Source organism: Rhodnius prolixus, unplaced genomic scaffold, assembly GCF_049639745.1.
Source record: "Rhodnius prolixus isolate KJV_2025 unplaced genomic scaffold, Rpr scaffold_4, whole genome shotgun sequence".
NCBI lineage: Eukaryota > Metazoa > Arthropoda > Insecta > Hemiptera > Reduviidae > Rhodnius > Rhodnius prolixus.
The window spans coordinates 3,805,755-3,822,865 of NW_027411614.1; the positions used below are offsets into that span (position 1 = coordinate 3,805,755).

General features: G+C 30.5%; 1 protein-coding gene and 1 long non-coding RNA gene across 5 annotated transcripts in view; one reads left to right on the plus strand and one right to left on the minus strand.

Moving 5' to 3' along the window:
* The window catches only part of LOC141456165 (solute carrier family 23 member 1), a 36,191-nt gene that overhangs the window by 4,318 nt on the left and 14,762 nt on the right, over positions 1 to 17,111 (plus strand). The window lies entirely within an intron of this gene.
* On the minus strand, positions 11,553 to 16,983 carry LOC141456186 (uncharacterized). Of its 2 annotated transcripts, XR_012459639.1 has the most exons (6): positions 16,741 to 16,983; positions 16,115 to 16,272; positions 12,869 to 14,178; positions 12,540 to 12,607; positions 12,293 to 12,421; positions 11,553 to 11,679 (listed from the first exon to the last, which is right to left on the minus strand). It is a non-coding gene; the product is annotated as an uncharacterized lncRNA (long non-coding RNA). The 2 variants fall into 2 exon arrangements; XR_012459638.1 differs by having other exon boundaries at positions 12,869 to 16,272.

Genomic DNA, 17,111 nt, shown 5'->3' on the forward strand with positions numbered 1-17,111 from the left:
CTTATAAACTAGATACTTTAGTCATCCATTGTGATTGCTTTGATATGGTTTCTTCTGATATGGCGGGGCATACTGCCCAACTTACAACTAAGCTTAACCTAACTTATCAACTAGGTAATTTAGCCATCCATTGAAATTCCTTTGATATAGTTTCTTCTGATATGGCAGGAGCATATTGCCCAACTTACAACTAAGCTTAACTTATCTTAACTTATAAACTAGATACTTTAGCCATCCATTGAACTTCCTTTGATTTCGTTTCTTCTTATATGGCAGGGACCTATTGCCCAACTTACAACTAAGCTTAACCTAACATATAAACTAAGTACTTTAAGTCATCCATTGTGATTGCTTTGATATGGTTTCTTCTGATATGGCAGGGGCATATTGCCAAACTTACAACTAAGCTAGCTTAACTTAACTTATAAACTAGATACTATAGCCATCCATTGAAATTCCTTTGAAATATCTTCTTCAGATATAGCAGGGGCATACTGCCCAACTTACAACTAAGCTTCACTTAACTTATAAACTAGATACATTAGCCATCCAATTAAATTCCTTTGAAATGTCTTCTTCTGATATGGCAGGGACCTATTGCCCAACTTACAACTAAGCTTAACCTAACTTATAAACTAGGTAATTTAGCCATCCATTGAAATTCCTTTGATATAGTATCTTCTGATATGGCAGGAACATATTGCCCAACTTACAACTAAGCTTAACTTAACTTAACTTACAAACTGGATACTTTAGCCATCCATTGAACTTCCTTTGATTTGATTTCTTCTGATATGCCAGGGACCTATTGCCCAACTTACAACTAAGCTTAACCTAACATATAAACTAGGTAATTTAGCCATCCATTGAAATTCCTTTGATATAGTTTCTTCTGACATGGCAGGAGCATACTGCCCAACTTACAACTAAGCTTAACCTAACTTATAAACTAGATACTTTAGCCGTCCATTGAAATTCCTTTGAAATGTCTTCTTCCGATATGGAAGGGGCATACTGCCCAACTTACAACTAAGCTTAACCTAACTTATCAACTAGGTAATTTAGCCATCCATTGAAATTCCTTTGATATAGTTTCTTCTGACATGGCAGGAGCATATTGCCCAACTTACAACTAAGATTAACTTAACTTAACTTATAAACTAGATACTTTAGCCATCCATTGAACTTCCTTTGATTTAGTTTCTTCTGATATGGCAGGGACCTATTGCCCAACTTACAACTAAGCTTAACCTAACATATAAACTAGATACTATAGCCGTCCATTGAAATTCCTTTGAAATGTCTTCTTCAGATATGGCAGGGGCATACTGCCCAACTTACAACTAAGCTTAACTTAACTTAACTTATAAACTAGATACTTTAGCCATCCATTGAAATTCCTTTGAAATGTCTTCTTCTGATATGGCAGAGGTATACTACCCAACTTTCTAGGTTTGTCTTCCACATCACTGGGTGTCAAGATTTGGCTCTCTTCTATAGCTTCTTATTTATTTAAATCGCATTAACCATTTTTTGGCTTCTATATCATAGCTATATTGGTCTTGGTCTTACAATTTAATGTCATACTGGTGCTTAATATTAAGAGGATTAAGGAGAAAAATAGTTAGAGATATCTTGTTTTTCTTTTTTTTTAAATACAATATACAAACTTAAAATCTCTTAAAAGTAGCTTAACTAAACGAAGTTGGTTTTCCTCATCGCAGCTTGGAATTAGGATTACTTAAAACTAACTTATAACTAAGTAGCATTTAAATTTTTTGGCTTCCACATCAAAGCTTGATTCCACATCTTCATTATCATTGACCTTCTTCATTATCTTTGATCCTAATTGCTATCTTAACTATACTTAAAACTAATTGTTTGGAACATGAATAGTTTAATTTGTTAGCTAAACTGTAATGTGATTTCAGTGAAACGACACTAAATAAACTACTCTTAAACTAACGAAAAGCCTTCTTTAATTCTGTCTGGCCAGAATGTTTATTCTGCCATGAATTATCGCTATGTATATATTTCTCGTGTTTGTCACTTTTACTTGTTTTTGTAAATAAACCATTATTGATTTAAAAAGGATCCTGATTCCTAGATTAGTACAGAAATTGTATATTTAGCTGGCAATAAATTTTTCGCTAGTTAATTTAAGTTTCGATCATAAAAGGTAAACGTCAAATTTAAGTGAAAAGAAGACATCAATACAGAAAAAAGTTGAAAAAATTATACACCCTTGCTGGAGTGTAAGAATTAACTTGACGAGATCTTATTAGTTTTATTTCAAGCTGGAACCGAAGCAGTTGCGGATTATTTTTGTTAGCAAATTTAGATATGCTATATCTCAAACATTCGCGATACTGCACCAGATAACACTTTCATATTCTACAACCCTTTTAAAACTGTACTAATTTACAGTTTGTAATCATTTCGCTTAACGTTAATGAATATATTTCTATTTATAAAGTTTAATTAAATTTGGAAAAATTTAAATTGAAGCTACATTTGAGCTTTAAAAAGTTTACTGTCTCTGTTAGCCTACTCCCGGGAGTAGTTGCCCGGGGAGCACCTCGAGGAGGTAGAGATCAGTTTTCGCTCCCCAAAGAACGCCTTTCTACCCACATCCGCATTCTAGTTGGTCTTTTAAGCAGGCATAGGGTTATATAGAACTCCATACAATGGAGCTTGTAAAAATGGATTGGGAGAAAATTGGAGGAAAAGGGAATAGGGTAATAAAATCGTTTAGTGATTAAGGGATATACAGGGAAATCTGTCTGCATAGACCAGTGACTAGAATGGCGTAAACCTAGATTTCTAGGTTATGTATAGGATGGGGCAATTAGGGAAATAGGGGGATAATCAGAAAGACGTTCGGAAAGAAAAGGGTTTTTGGAGTGGTGGGTAATTGGCATTATAAAAAGATACAGACTTGAAAAAAAACAAGTCTGCAAAACCAACAAAGAAAACGAAATTCTAGAAACAACAAGAAGACGATTAACAACTGAAACCTCAGCCTGAAATTAAACAAATCAACCAAGAAACAACAAATTAAAAATAAGTGAAAGGTGTAATGTGTAAAATCGGAGCCTGTGTTTTTTTGTCACGAAGTGTTGTGCAGAATGTGTATCCGAAATAAATCTAATACAATGATTGATTAGTCTGTATAATTGATTCACAGTTAGTCATAAAAAAAACCGTAGAAAAACATTTATAGTGGCCACTAAAATGTTTTAAATAATTATAATTCCAAATATTCATTTAGGTGATTAGTGAACATGCAATTAGTGAAATGATTTAATTTGTTTCATGCATTATTATCATGCTATTAGTTACACCATATTAATTGAATATAAAAAGGAAAAATAAGTGGAATTATAATTATTATTGAAACGCAAGATTATAATAGAAATTTGTTAAAGTAAGTGAATCAATTATTATTAATAATAGAACTCCTAAAGATTTTCGACTGACTGCAAAGCTATAAATGTAGAAACAATAAGACTGCTTTGAGAATGCTATCAATAATAACTAGAAAAGATCACCTACGCTTGGACGAACATGAAATGAAACCATCTCGACAAGTTTCTCAGTAACCAGCGTACAATTCCAACCTGTTCAACAGTTTTCTTCTTCCAATCAATGTCACTCTTTTACCTAAATAAAACCTTCTTTTTAAGATTAAAACGAACATTAAATAATTAAAATATATTGCCAGAAAATACACTCTATCTGTTCCAAAAGAAAAAAAGTCCCTCAAATGCAACAATAATGCTAAGTGTACAAAAAAAAATACAAGTGAAATTTAAACATATACCAATACTTCAAGATCACTTCAACAGTCTGCAAAACAAAATTGAAGTGTTCACTTAAATTAGTTTGAGTTGTGTATTTATTAGATGTCGTGCACTGAAATTACTATTATAGTCAGTATGTAACTAAATAAACAATTTGTTCCAAACAATTTCTTTAAAATACTACTTATCAACTAATGTCAGATCCACTATTGAGATTCCAAAGATATGGTTTTCTTCTAAGCTGAAGGACGGACACTTTACTAACTTACAACTAAGCTTAAACTAACTTATAAACTAAATACTTTAGGCATCCTTTGAAATTCCTAAGATTTGGATACTTCTAAGCTGAAGGATGGACACCACTAACTTACGACTAAGCTTAAACTAATTTATGAACTAAATACTTTAGGCATCCTTTGAAATTCCTAAGATATGGTTTCTTCTGACATGGCAGGGGCATACTGCCCTACTTACAACTAAGCTTAACTTAACTTATAAACTAGATACTTTAGCCATCCATTGAACTTCCTTTGATTTGGTTTCTTCTGATATGGCAGGGACCTATTGCCCAACTTACAACTAAGCTTAACCTAACATATAAACTAGATACTATAGCCATCCATTGAAATTCCTTTGAAATGTCTTCTTCAGATATGGCAGGGGCATACTGCCCAACTTACAACTAAGCTTAACTTAACTTAACTTATAAACTAGATACTTTAGCTATCCATTGAAGTTCCTTTGAAATGTCTTCTTCTGATATGGCAGAGGTATACTACCCAACTTTCTAGGTTTGTCTTCCACATCACTGGGTGTCAAGATTTGGCTCTCTTCTATAGCTTCTTATTTATTTAAATCGCATTAACCATTTTTGGCTTCTATATCATAGCTACATTGGTCTTGGTCTTACAATTTAATGTCATACTGGTGCTTAATATTAAGAGGATTAAGGAGAAAAATAGTTAGAGATATCTTGTTTTTCTTTTTTTTTAAATACAATATACAAACTTAAAATCATTGCGATTGCTTTGATATCGTTTCTTCTGATATGGCAGAGGTATACTACCCAACTTACAACTAAGCTTAACCTAACTTATAAACTAGATAGTTTAGTCATCCATTGTGATTGCTTTGATATGGTTTCTTCTAATATGGCAGGGGCATATTGCCAAACTTACAACTAAGCTTAACTTAACTTATAAACTAGAAACTTTAGCCATCCATAGAACTTCCTTTGATATGGTTTCTTCTGATATAGCAGGGACCTATTACCAAACTTACAACTAAGCTTAACCTAACATAAAAACTAAGTAATTTAAGTCATCCATTGTGATTGCTTTGATATGGTTTCTTCTGATATGGCAGGGGTATAACACCCAACTTACAACTAAGCTTAACCTAACTTATCAACTAGGTAATTTAGCCATCCATTGAAATTCCTTTGAAATGTCTTCTTCTGATATGGCATGGGCATATTGTCCAACTTACAACTAAGCTTAACTTAACTTAACTTATAAACTAGATACTTTAGCCATCCATTGAAATTCCTTTGATATGGTTTCTTCTAATATGGCAGGGGCATATTGCCAAACTTACAACTAAGCTTAACTTAACTTATAAACTAGAAACTTTAGCCATCCATAGAACTTCCTTTGATATGGTTTCTTCTGATATAGCAGGGACCTATTACCAAACTTACAACTAAGCTTAACCTAACATAAAAACTAAGTAATTTAAGTCATCCATTGTGATTGCTTTGATATGGTTTCTTCTGATATGGCAGGGGTATAACACCCAACTTACAACTAAGCTTAACCTAACTTATCAACTAGGTAATTTAGCCATCCATTGAAATTCCTTTGAAATGTCTTCTTCTGATATGGCATGGGCATATTGTCCAACTTACAACTAAGCTTAACTTAACTTAACTTATAAACTAGATACTTTAGCCATCCATTGAAATTCCTTTGAAATGTCCTCTTCTGATATGGCAGGGGCATACTGCCCAACTTACAACTAAGCTTAACTTAACTTAACTTATAAACTAGATACTTTAGCCATCCATTGAAATTCCTTTGAAATGTCTTCTTCCGATATGGCAGGGGCATACTGCCCAACTTACAACTAAGCTTAACCTAACTTATCAACTAGGTAATTTAGCCATCCATTGAAATTCCTTTGATATAGTTTCTTCTGATATGGCAGGAGCATATTGCCCAACTTACAACTAAACTTAACTTATAAACTAGATACTAGGTAATTTAGCCATCCATTGAAATTCCTTTGATATAGTTTCTTCTGATATGGCAGGGACCTATTGCCCAACATACAACTAAGCTTAACCTAACATATAAACTAAGTAATTTAAGTCATCCATTGTGATCTTTGATATGGTTTCTTCTGATATGGCAGGGGCATATTGCCAAACTTACAACTAAGCTTAACTTAACTTATAAACTAGATACTATAGCCATCCATTGAAATTACTTAGAAATGTCTTCTTCAGATATGGCAGGGGCATACTGCCCAACTTACAACTAAGCTTAACTTATAAACTAGATACTATCGCTATCCATTGAAATTGCTTTGAAATGTCTTCTTCAGATATGGCAGGGGCATACTGCCCAACTTACAACTAAGCTTAACTTAACTTAACTTATAAACTAGATACTTTAGCCATCCATTGAAATTCCTTTGAAATGTCTTCTTCTGATATGGCAGGGGCATACTGCCCAACTTACAACTAAGCTTAACGTAACTTATAAACTAGATACTATAGCCATCCATTGAAGTTCCTTTGAAATGTCTTCTTCTGATATGGCAGAGGTATACTACCCAACTTTCTAGGTTTGTCTTCCACATCACTGGGTGTCAAGATTTGGCTCTCTTCTATAGCTTCTTATTTATTTAAATCGCATTAACCATTTTTGGCTTCTATATCATAGCTACATTAGTCTTGGTCTTACAATTTAATGTCATACTGGTGCTTAATATTAAGAGGATTAAGGAGAAAAATAGTTAGAGATATCTTGTTTTTCTTTTTTTTTAAATACAATATACAAACTTAAAATCATTGCGATTGCTTTGATATCGTTTCTTCTGATATGGCAGAGGTATACTACCCAACTTACAACTAAGCTTAACCTAACTTATAAACTAGATAGTTTAGTCATCCATTGTGATTGCTTTGATATGGTTTCTTCTAATATGGCAGGGGCATATTGCCAAACTTACAACTAAGCTTAACTTAACTTATAAACTAGAAACTTTAGCCATCCATAGAACTTCCTTTGATATGGTTTCTTCTGATATAGCAGGGACCTATTGCCAAACTTACAACTAAGCTTAACCTAACATAAAAACTATGTAATTTAAGTCATCCATTGTGATTGCTTTGATATGGTTTCTTCTGATATGGCAGGGGTATAACACCCAACTTACAACTAAGCTTAACCTAACTTATCAACTAGGTAATTTAGCCATCCATTGAAATTCCTTTGAAATGTCTTCTTCTGATATGGCATGAGCATATTGTCCAACTTACAACTAAGCTTAACTTAACTTATAAACTAGATACTTTAGCCATCCATTGAAATTCCTTTGATATGGTTTCTTCTAATATGGCAGGGGCATATTGCCAAACTTACAACTAAGCTTAACTTAACTTAACTTATAAACTAGATACTTTAGCCATCCATTGAAATTCCTTTGAAATGTCTTCTTCCGATATGGCAGGGGCATACTGCCTAACTTACAACTAAGCTTAACCTAACTTATCAACTAGGTAATTTAGCCATCCATTGAAATTCCTTTGATATAGTTTCTTCTGATATGGCAGGAGCATATTGCCCAACTTACAACTAAACTTAACTTAACTTATAAACTAGATACTAGGTAATTTAGCCATCCATTGAAATTCCTTTGATATAGTTTCTTCTGATATGGCAGGAGCATATTGCCCAACTTACAACTAAGCTTAACTTAACTTAACATATAAACTAGATACTTTAGCCATCCATTGAACTTCCTTTGATTTGGTTTCTTCTGATATGGCAGGGACCTATTGCCCAACATACAACTAAGCTTAACCTAACATATAAACTAAGTAATTTAAGTCATCCATTGTGATCTTTGATATGGTTTCTTCTGATATGGCAGGGGCATATTGCCAAACTTACAACTAAGCTTAACTTAACTTATAAACTAGATACTATAGCCATCCATTGAAATTACTTTGAAATGTCTTCTTCAGATATGGCAGGGGCATACTGCCCAACTTACAACTAAGCTTAACTTAACTTAACTTATAAACTAGATACTATCGCTATCCATTGAAATTGCTTTGAAATGTCTTCTTCAGATATGGCAGGGGCATACTGCCCAACTTACAACTAAGCTTAACTTAACTTAACTTATAAACTAGATATTTTAGCCATCCATTGAAATTCCTTTGAAATGTCTTCTTCTGATATGGCAGGGGCATACTGCCCAACTTACAACTAAGCTTAACTTAACTTATAAACTAGATACTTTAGCCATCTATTGAAATGTCTTCTTCTGATATGGCAGGGGCGTAGTGCCCAACTTACAACTAAGCTTAACTTAACATAACTTATAAACTAGATACTTTAGCCATCCATTGAACTTCCTTTGATTTGGTTTCTTCTGATATGGCAGGGACCTATAGCCCAACTTACAACTAAGCTTAACCTAACTTATAAACTAAGTAATTTAAGTCATCCATTGTGATTGCTTTGATATGGTTTCTTCTGATATGGCAGGGGCATATTGCCAAACTTACAACTAAGCTTAACGTAACTTATAAACTAGATACTATAGCCATCCATTGAAATTCCTTTGAAATGTCTTCTTCAGATATAGCAGGGGCTTACTGCCCAACTTACAACTAAGCTTAACTTAACTTATAAACTAGATACTTTAGCCATCCATTGAAATTCCTTTGAAATGTCTTCTTCTGATATGGCAGGGGCATACTGCCCTACTTACAACTAAGCTTAACTTAACTTATAAACTAGATACTTTAGCCATCCATTGAAATTCTTTTGATATGGTTTCTTCTGATATGACAGGGGCATATTGCCAAACTTACAACTAAGCTTAGCCTAACTTATAAACTAGGTAATTTAGTCAACCATTGTGATTGCTTTGATATGGTTTCTTCTGATATGGCAGGGGTATACTGCCCAACTTATAACTAAGCTTAACTTAACTTAACTTATAAACTAGATACTTTAGCCGTCCATTGAAATTCGTAGGATATAACCATAAAAACAAAAATACTTTTATTTAACTTCACACGTTTCGAATCTAAAAAGAGGATTTCATCTATTTAGAGTTTAACCCCTATGGATTGTTAATCTACTGCAGCGAAAACAAGTCCATGAACATTAAATCCTCAACAGAAAGAAAAACTATCCCAAAACATTAAATTCGAAACGTTGAACGTAATAAATAAAAGCACATTTTTTGAAATTATTCAGAATTAAAATTCTACATAAATGTTTAATCAAAATGATATTATACACATAAAACCGTACAAATAGACTGAGACTGAAGTAAGACAAGCAATTTCACTAAATTTGAACGCATAAATGCTCTGCGCCCTGTTCTGCTTGGCACATTAATAACAGTAAATTAATTGTTCGGCGACATATGTCGTATTTAGTTGTTCTAGAGATCACATACTATCGAAATAAGCGGTTACCGATTTCGTTCCGTTTGCCACACCGTATTACTTCTCGAACACTCTCCGTGCCGAATAATCTTTTAAGCTCTTTAAAATAAAATAGTAACTCGGACGATGGATATTTCATACCGAATGTTTTAACGTTCACGGTTTATCTAAATACCCGGATATCCGATTTTATCGTTCCCTAGAAAATCCGCTAATACAAATCGCACCGTTTTATTTTATATTAGCCCGCATATTAGTAGTATGGTACCATACTTTTAAAATATATCGTATTAGTAGTGAACTCTAGAAGAATTAAGTGTCACATTTAAGCTAGCAATTATTTTTTTATTAATGTGCAAAGGAGCTTAAGGTGCAGATAGTTTTAGAGTAATAAAAGAGAAAAATTGCATGTCTAGAAATTAGCTTCAAATTCACTTATCTTTTATGCGAAGTTGGGATTAGAAACATAATGTAAAAGGAGTAAGAATTTTAAACAAATTAGGTTAGTTATCTATTGAAACTGCATCTCACAACATCTGAACTTTTTCAATGAATATAAACTGATATGATGGCCTTTAAATATGCTTAAAACTAAACCTACTTCTATTACTAATTCCTTAAATCTATACCTACTTCTATAACTAATTCTTAAAACTGTACCTATTTTTATAACTAGTTCTTAAAAATATACCTACTTCTATAAATAATTCTTAAAACAATACCTACTTCTATAAGTAATTCTTAAAACTATACCTACTTCTATAACTAATTCTTAAATTTTTTTAGCAAGTTTTGATAAATATAAATACAGATATATCTCAAACGTTCGTGATACTGCAACAGATAACACAATTTATAGTTTGTAGTCATTAATGAACATCTTTGTTTATTTAAAGTTCAATTAAATTTGGAAAAATTTTTAATTGAAGCTACATTTGAACTTTAAAAAGTGTACTGTCTCTGTTAGCCTACTCCCGGGAGTAGTTGCCCAGGGAGCACCTCGAGGAGGTAGAGATCAGATTTCGCTCCCCAAAAATTATCTACCGATTATCGCAATAACTATAAGGTATAGGATTATCTTTCCTTATTAATGCATTGTACAAACTTTAAATCCATTGCTTAAAGTTTTCTTTATGAAGTAATTGACTAGCCCATTACACATAAGAATCATATAAATTCACTTAGTGTATTTTAAATCAAAGATATTTATATCTTTCTTTTTATTCAATGCTTAACTCCAAAATGAAGATTGTCTTTCTTATTGTGCGCTTTAAAATTATTTCAAAATCCAATCAATTGTAGATAGTAGCATGTTTCATTTGAATCCTTAATTGATTTCATTAATTCATTTTATTTTAAACTATTTGAATTTCTATTAAAAATTATCTTCTCGAATAAAATAATAAATACAATTACTAAATAAAGTACTAAAGCTATTTCAAGAGTTAAGTTACAAAAAATAAAATAAAAAAAATAAGAAAATTAGAATAAACATTAATTTCAAATCAAAATGTAAAAATTAATAAAGTGAAATAGAAAAATAATTAAAGCAATAAGAATCACTGCTTGTCCAGGCATGCAAGATTCGTTGGTCGACCACGAGCTAATTCAATTTTTTAGTAAAAATCATATTTAAAATAATAATAAAAATTAATTTCATGTTAAAATGTAAGAATTAATTAAGTGAAATAGAAAAATAATTAAAGAAATAAGAATTATTGCTTGTCCAGGCATGCAAGATTCATTAGTCGACCACGTGCTAATTCATTTTTTTAATTTTTTTAGTTAAATAATATTTAAAATAACAGCGAAAATTAATTTTATGTTAAAATGTAAGAATTAATTAATTGAAATTGAAAAATAATTAAAGAAATAAGAATTATTGCTTGTCCAGACATGCAAGATTCATTAGTCGACCACGTGCTAATTCAATTCTTTTTATTTTTTAGTAAAAAAAATATCTAAAACTCCGTAAATTTAATATAGTTATCACTTTATTAATTTTAATAAAAATTTGATGGAATTTAATTAAATAAATAATAAAATCTTACTTACGTGAACAGGATAGATGTTCACTGGTCGGGAGCCCAATGGCAACTTACTGCAAAAATCCGTTAGTCGCCATATTTGTAGTTGGATTTTTTTGTAAAATCAAATTTAAGCATGTCCCAAGGTCTAAAGCTATTTCAAGAGTCAAGTTGCAACAAAAAAATAAATTTAAAATTAGAATAAACATGAATTTAAATTCAAAATGTAAAAATTAATAAAGTGAAATAGAAAAATAATTGAAGAAATACGAACCATTGCTTGCCCAGGCATGCAAGATTCATTAGTCGACCACGTGCTAATTCAATTTTTTTTGTAAAAATCATATTTAAAATAATAATAAAAATTAATTTTATGTTAAAATGTAAAAATTAATTAATTGAAATAGAAAAATAATTAAAGAAATTAGAATTATTGCTTGTACAGGCTTGCAAGATTCATTAGTCGACCACGTGCTAATTCATTTTTTTATTTTTTTAGTTAAATATTTAAAATAACAGCGAAAATTAATTTTATGTTAAAATGTAAGAATTAATTAATTGAAATTGAAAAATAATTAAAGAAATAAGAATTATTGCTTGTCCAGGCATGCAAGATTCATTAGTCGACCACGTGCTAATTCAATTCTTTTTATTTTTTAGTAAAAAAATATCTAAAACTCCGTAAATTTAATATAGTTGTATCACTTTATTAATTTTAATAAAAATTTGATTGAATTTAATTAAATAAATAATAAAATCTTACTTACGTGAACAGGATAGATGTTCACTGGTCGGGAGCCCAATGGCAACTGACTGCAAAAATCCGTTAGTCGCCATATTTGAACTTGTTTTTTTTTATAAAATCAAATTTAAGCATGTCCTAAGGTCTAAAGCTACTTCAAGAGTCAATTTGCAACAAAAAAATAAATTTAAAAATTAGAATAAACATGAATTAAAATTCAAAATGTAAAAATTAATAAAGTGTAATAGAAAAATAATTGAAGAAATACGAACCATTGCTTGCCCAGGCATGCAAGATTCGTTGGTGGACCACGTGCTAATTCAATTCTTTAGTAAAAATCCTATTTAAAATAATAAAAATTAATTTCATGTTAAAATGTAAAAATTAATAAAGTGAAATAGAAAAATAATTAAAGAAATAAGAATTATTGCTTGTCCAGGCATGCAAGATTCATTAGTCGACCACGTGCTAATTCAATTCTTTTAATTTTTTAGTAAAAAAATATCTGAAACTCCGTAAATTTAATATAGTTGTATCTCTTTATTAATTTTAATAAAAATTTGATTGAATTTAATTAAATAAATAATAAAATCTTACTTACGTGAACAGGATAGATGTTCACTGGTCGGGAGCCCAATGGCAACTGACTGCAAAATTCCGTTAGTCGCCATATTTGTAGTTGTATTTTTTTGTAAAATCAAATTTAAGCATAATTCTATTTAAAATGGATTAATAACAAGTTAATTTAGATTAAAAAAAAATGATTTTCCCACACTATTATTAGTTTTAAAGTCTTTTTTTAATAAATAATTTGGGACTACTTTATGACGTCACTCAAAAGCACAAGGTTTTGCGGAAGAATACAAAAAGTAGTTCCAATTAAAAATTAAAAATATTAATTTTTTTCTTTTAAAAAATGAAAGAATATTAAATTATCAAGTTGAATTAAGTACATAGTTAAAAATTTATTTTCCATTAGAAATTGATTTTGAAGCCAAAAATGAGCACCTATACTTCCTGACCTTTGGCTAATTCTTGAAAATCTGCTAGATAGATTTTCTTAAAATTGGGAATTTTTATTAAATAATAGGTAAAGTTTAATAATAAATTAGTGGGAAAACTTAAAATTTTATTTAAATGCTAGTTTACGTGTGTGTCCAGTAAAATTTATGTCATACGGCATAAATAAGAAGTACACAGTTTAAACAAAATCTTTGAAGCTGTTTTTAAGAAAATCCGTAAAAATTACTTAACCTATTACCTACCCTTTATAGTCAGGGCCGGATTTTCCTATAGGCTAACTAGGCTTCAGCCTAGGGCCTCAAGATCAAGAGGGGTCTACATTGAAATTGTTAGCAAAATTAAAATTACACTATTCTAAAAGCAGTGAACACTAAAACACTGAACCGAAAATAAGGAGAAATTCTAAGCATATGACTAATAAACAAACATAAAAAGTAATTTACTAACTTAAAATGGGAGATGAAAGGGCCTCATAAATGGAATAGCCTAGGGCCTCTTTTCATCTAAATCCGACGCTGCTTATAGTGGCGAATTTCCACAAACCTACGCGATAATTTTCTTTTTTAAGTTAATATTTTTGCAAAAACTTCATTGCCTGTAATTCTTCATTAGTGGTAAGATCTTAATCTTGTGTTGCAATTGTTTCATATGTAAGCCTTAGAGTGAAAACCCTAGATAAGTCAATATTCATTCATATTGAAATTTTAGCTGGCATTAACTATTCATTTACGCATTATAATTGAATTTTACATCGTATTTAAGAATAATAGTTAATTAAGTGTAGGCGGAAACTTTTACCTGTGAGCCGTTTTTTAAATAACTTAAATCAGCCATTACCCAATCTTCATTTTTCCCGTAAGTGTTCTCAATCAATTTCTTTCTATTGGTCTAAAAAATAAAATTTAGTTTCTGTGTATGTGATGTGGCTGCTTTAAACAAGTTATATTATACTTAAGGGCAGTTTAGACCCTAGATGTGATGTTCAGTTTACCAAGACAGCTCCAAAACTAATCAATACTCAACAACATATATGTACATGCAATATTTACTTTTCTGGTTGATCAATATTTATCAAACTAACAATTTTAGATCAAATTAATGTATTTTAACAATAATATACCACCTAGAATCCTGATGATTCAATATTCGTAGAAATTATTTGAATCTGGGATCGCATTCCGTTCAAAATACCATCAATTATGTGATTTGCCATCATCTACGTGAATATATAGCAGTTTATTATCAAATAAAGTTATTCTATGTAATTTATATAGAAATCTTTGTAAATTTGTTAAATTTTATCATACTTGTAGAAAGTTGTTGTAAAAAAGATGATAGTTTATTATTACCGTTCAATTTCTGTATATTCTTCTTACCCAGATTAGCCAACAAATAAAGTTTACCAACAAATAAGATCAAACTAAGCTTAAATGCAAAGATCAATTTGTGAATTATATTTGTAATAATAGTAAAAAAAGTCATAGGCTCTAAATGAAATGTTAGATTTGAAAAATGAATTCAGATGGATCCAAATGTTCTGAAACACTTCAGTTAACAATATTTTGTTCTTTATTTATTGATAGAGTTATCAATAAGATTGGTCCAATTAAAATTATAACAATTGTAGTAAGAGAAAGTGGTTTTAGATGATTTTATGTTCCTCATTGCTTACTTAAAACGTTGAATTTAGGCCACTTTCCCACCTTCTTTTTTTATAGTTAGATTAAGGACAACCTACTTCCAATTTTTTTGAAGTAATTGCTGATAATTGGCTATATGTGGATAAAGTGAGAGTTATTAGTGGACTGGAATGAATTCAGATTGCCCTTAAATAATATTTTGCTTAATTATCAGTAGAATACAGGACGCAGAGTGTATGGAAATGGGATAAGTAATTGCGAATGAGTATTGTAGATCCACTATCTGCCGTATTGTCAAGATGGTTGGTATTGTGAAGTTGTGTTTTTGGGAATAAGGTAATGATTTCTGTAAGAGAAGTGAGTTTCAGCGGCTTCTATTTAATATCATTAAATAGACTACTTTAGCATTTAATAGTAAATAGTTCTGATAGCGTAGATTAGTTTGAACTTAATTAGGCGCGACCACATCTAAGTCATTTAGTGGCTGGGCCGTTCTGAACAGTGTACAGTGACTGTACAAGTTACTGAAACCCAAGACCTTCCTTATTAAGCCTTATTATTCTTCCCTAGGAAAGAAAATTAATCAAATTATTTTGTAAGAAAATTAAAATGTAACTTTAAATGTAATTACAAGAATGGGTGCCCTTAACGTGCTTGCAGCAAAATAATTTGTCATTTGAAGATCAAATTTAAAAAAAATCAGCAACATCTCTCTCACACTAGTCATCCAAACTTATGCATTAGCATAATAACTCCAACAATGCCAGGTAAATTTTTAGGAACAATCCTATTTATTGTTTCTCCAATGATTTTAGCTTATTAAAAAATTAAAAACCTAATAGTATTGCTTGACTCAAATATTACAATTTTAATGATTAATTAGTTTTAAAACATTCCCCTAATTTTCAATAGATACTTGAGAAATGAAAGCATATTTTAAACATACCAAATCTCTTGAACAAGTTACCAAACCTAAAGAAAAGTGTTATTCTACAATTATATACCTCTACAATAGAGAAAACCTATACAGGAAGTAACCACTTTATAATAAAATTACGAATTGAGGCATCAAAGAGACGGCACTGGATTCATTTTAAAACCATTTCATTGTGACATTCATGTAGAAAGATAAATAATGAAAATCTTAGTTAACTCATTCATATTTGTGATGTTTATGTACTTACTTTAGGAATCTTTAGTTTAGATTCTAAACATTAGAGTGTAAACATTTGATGTAATAAACCTTTCATTATTAATTTTACCATGAAATTACATTTTCTTATAACTTTTCTCCATGTAAATAAACTCAGAGAGTACCAGTCGATTGAAGTTTTCCCAAACTCTGTAAAGAATTTATTAAACTTATTGTAAAAAAGTTTATAAATTATTTTTAAATAAAAAAATTGTTAATTAATAATATTGTATTTATTTTTCCTTTTAATCTCTTAAATAATAAATTGAAAATAATGAAAAAATTACGAAAAAAGAAAACATAAAAAAATAGTTAAAAAAAGGCCTCCAAAGTCTTGAAAGAGAATCTTTAATCGTTAAAGTAGTGATTGTTGTTACCTAGGAGTGACAGTACAAACCGCAGTTCATTTGTTATTAACTCCACGTTGTTTTTATTAATTATTATGTAGCTCGAGCTTTTTTTAATTAGGAAATATTAAAGTTAGATGGCATTAGTATGTGTTAATTATTGATACCGGAAGTAAGGTAAATTTTAGTGTATGAATACTTTTTTGACCCACTGTGTATGTACACAAACAAATACATATATGTACAAACAACAAATCGTAATTGTATTTACCACATCTTATTTCCTTTCTGAAACCAAGCCAAATAAACTTGAATCAATACGGAATATACACTAGTATTTTTACAGTATAAAATGTAATCATACAAAATTAATTAACATCACGAACTAAACTTCTCTACAGCCACAATAAAAGGTTTCATCCGGTTACACTAACTTGACGCCAACACGCTCTATAGCAGAATCTGAACTTTCCTGCACTAACAAGGTAACAAGTATGTAACTTCACTGTTGACGATATATTTAATATTTTATTTTCTCATCTTCCTAGGTTGGCATTGCAGTAATTGGAATCACTGTTTAACATTAACTTTGATATGTTTTTGAACGTGAAATGATTATTTAAATTAAAAGCTTGAATTTGG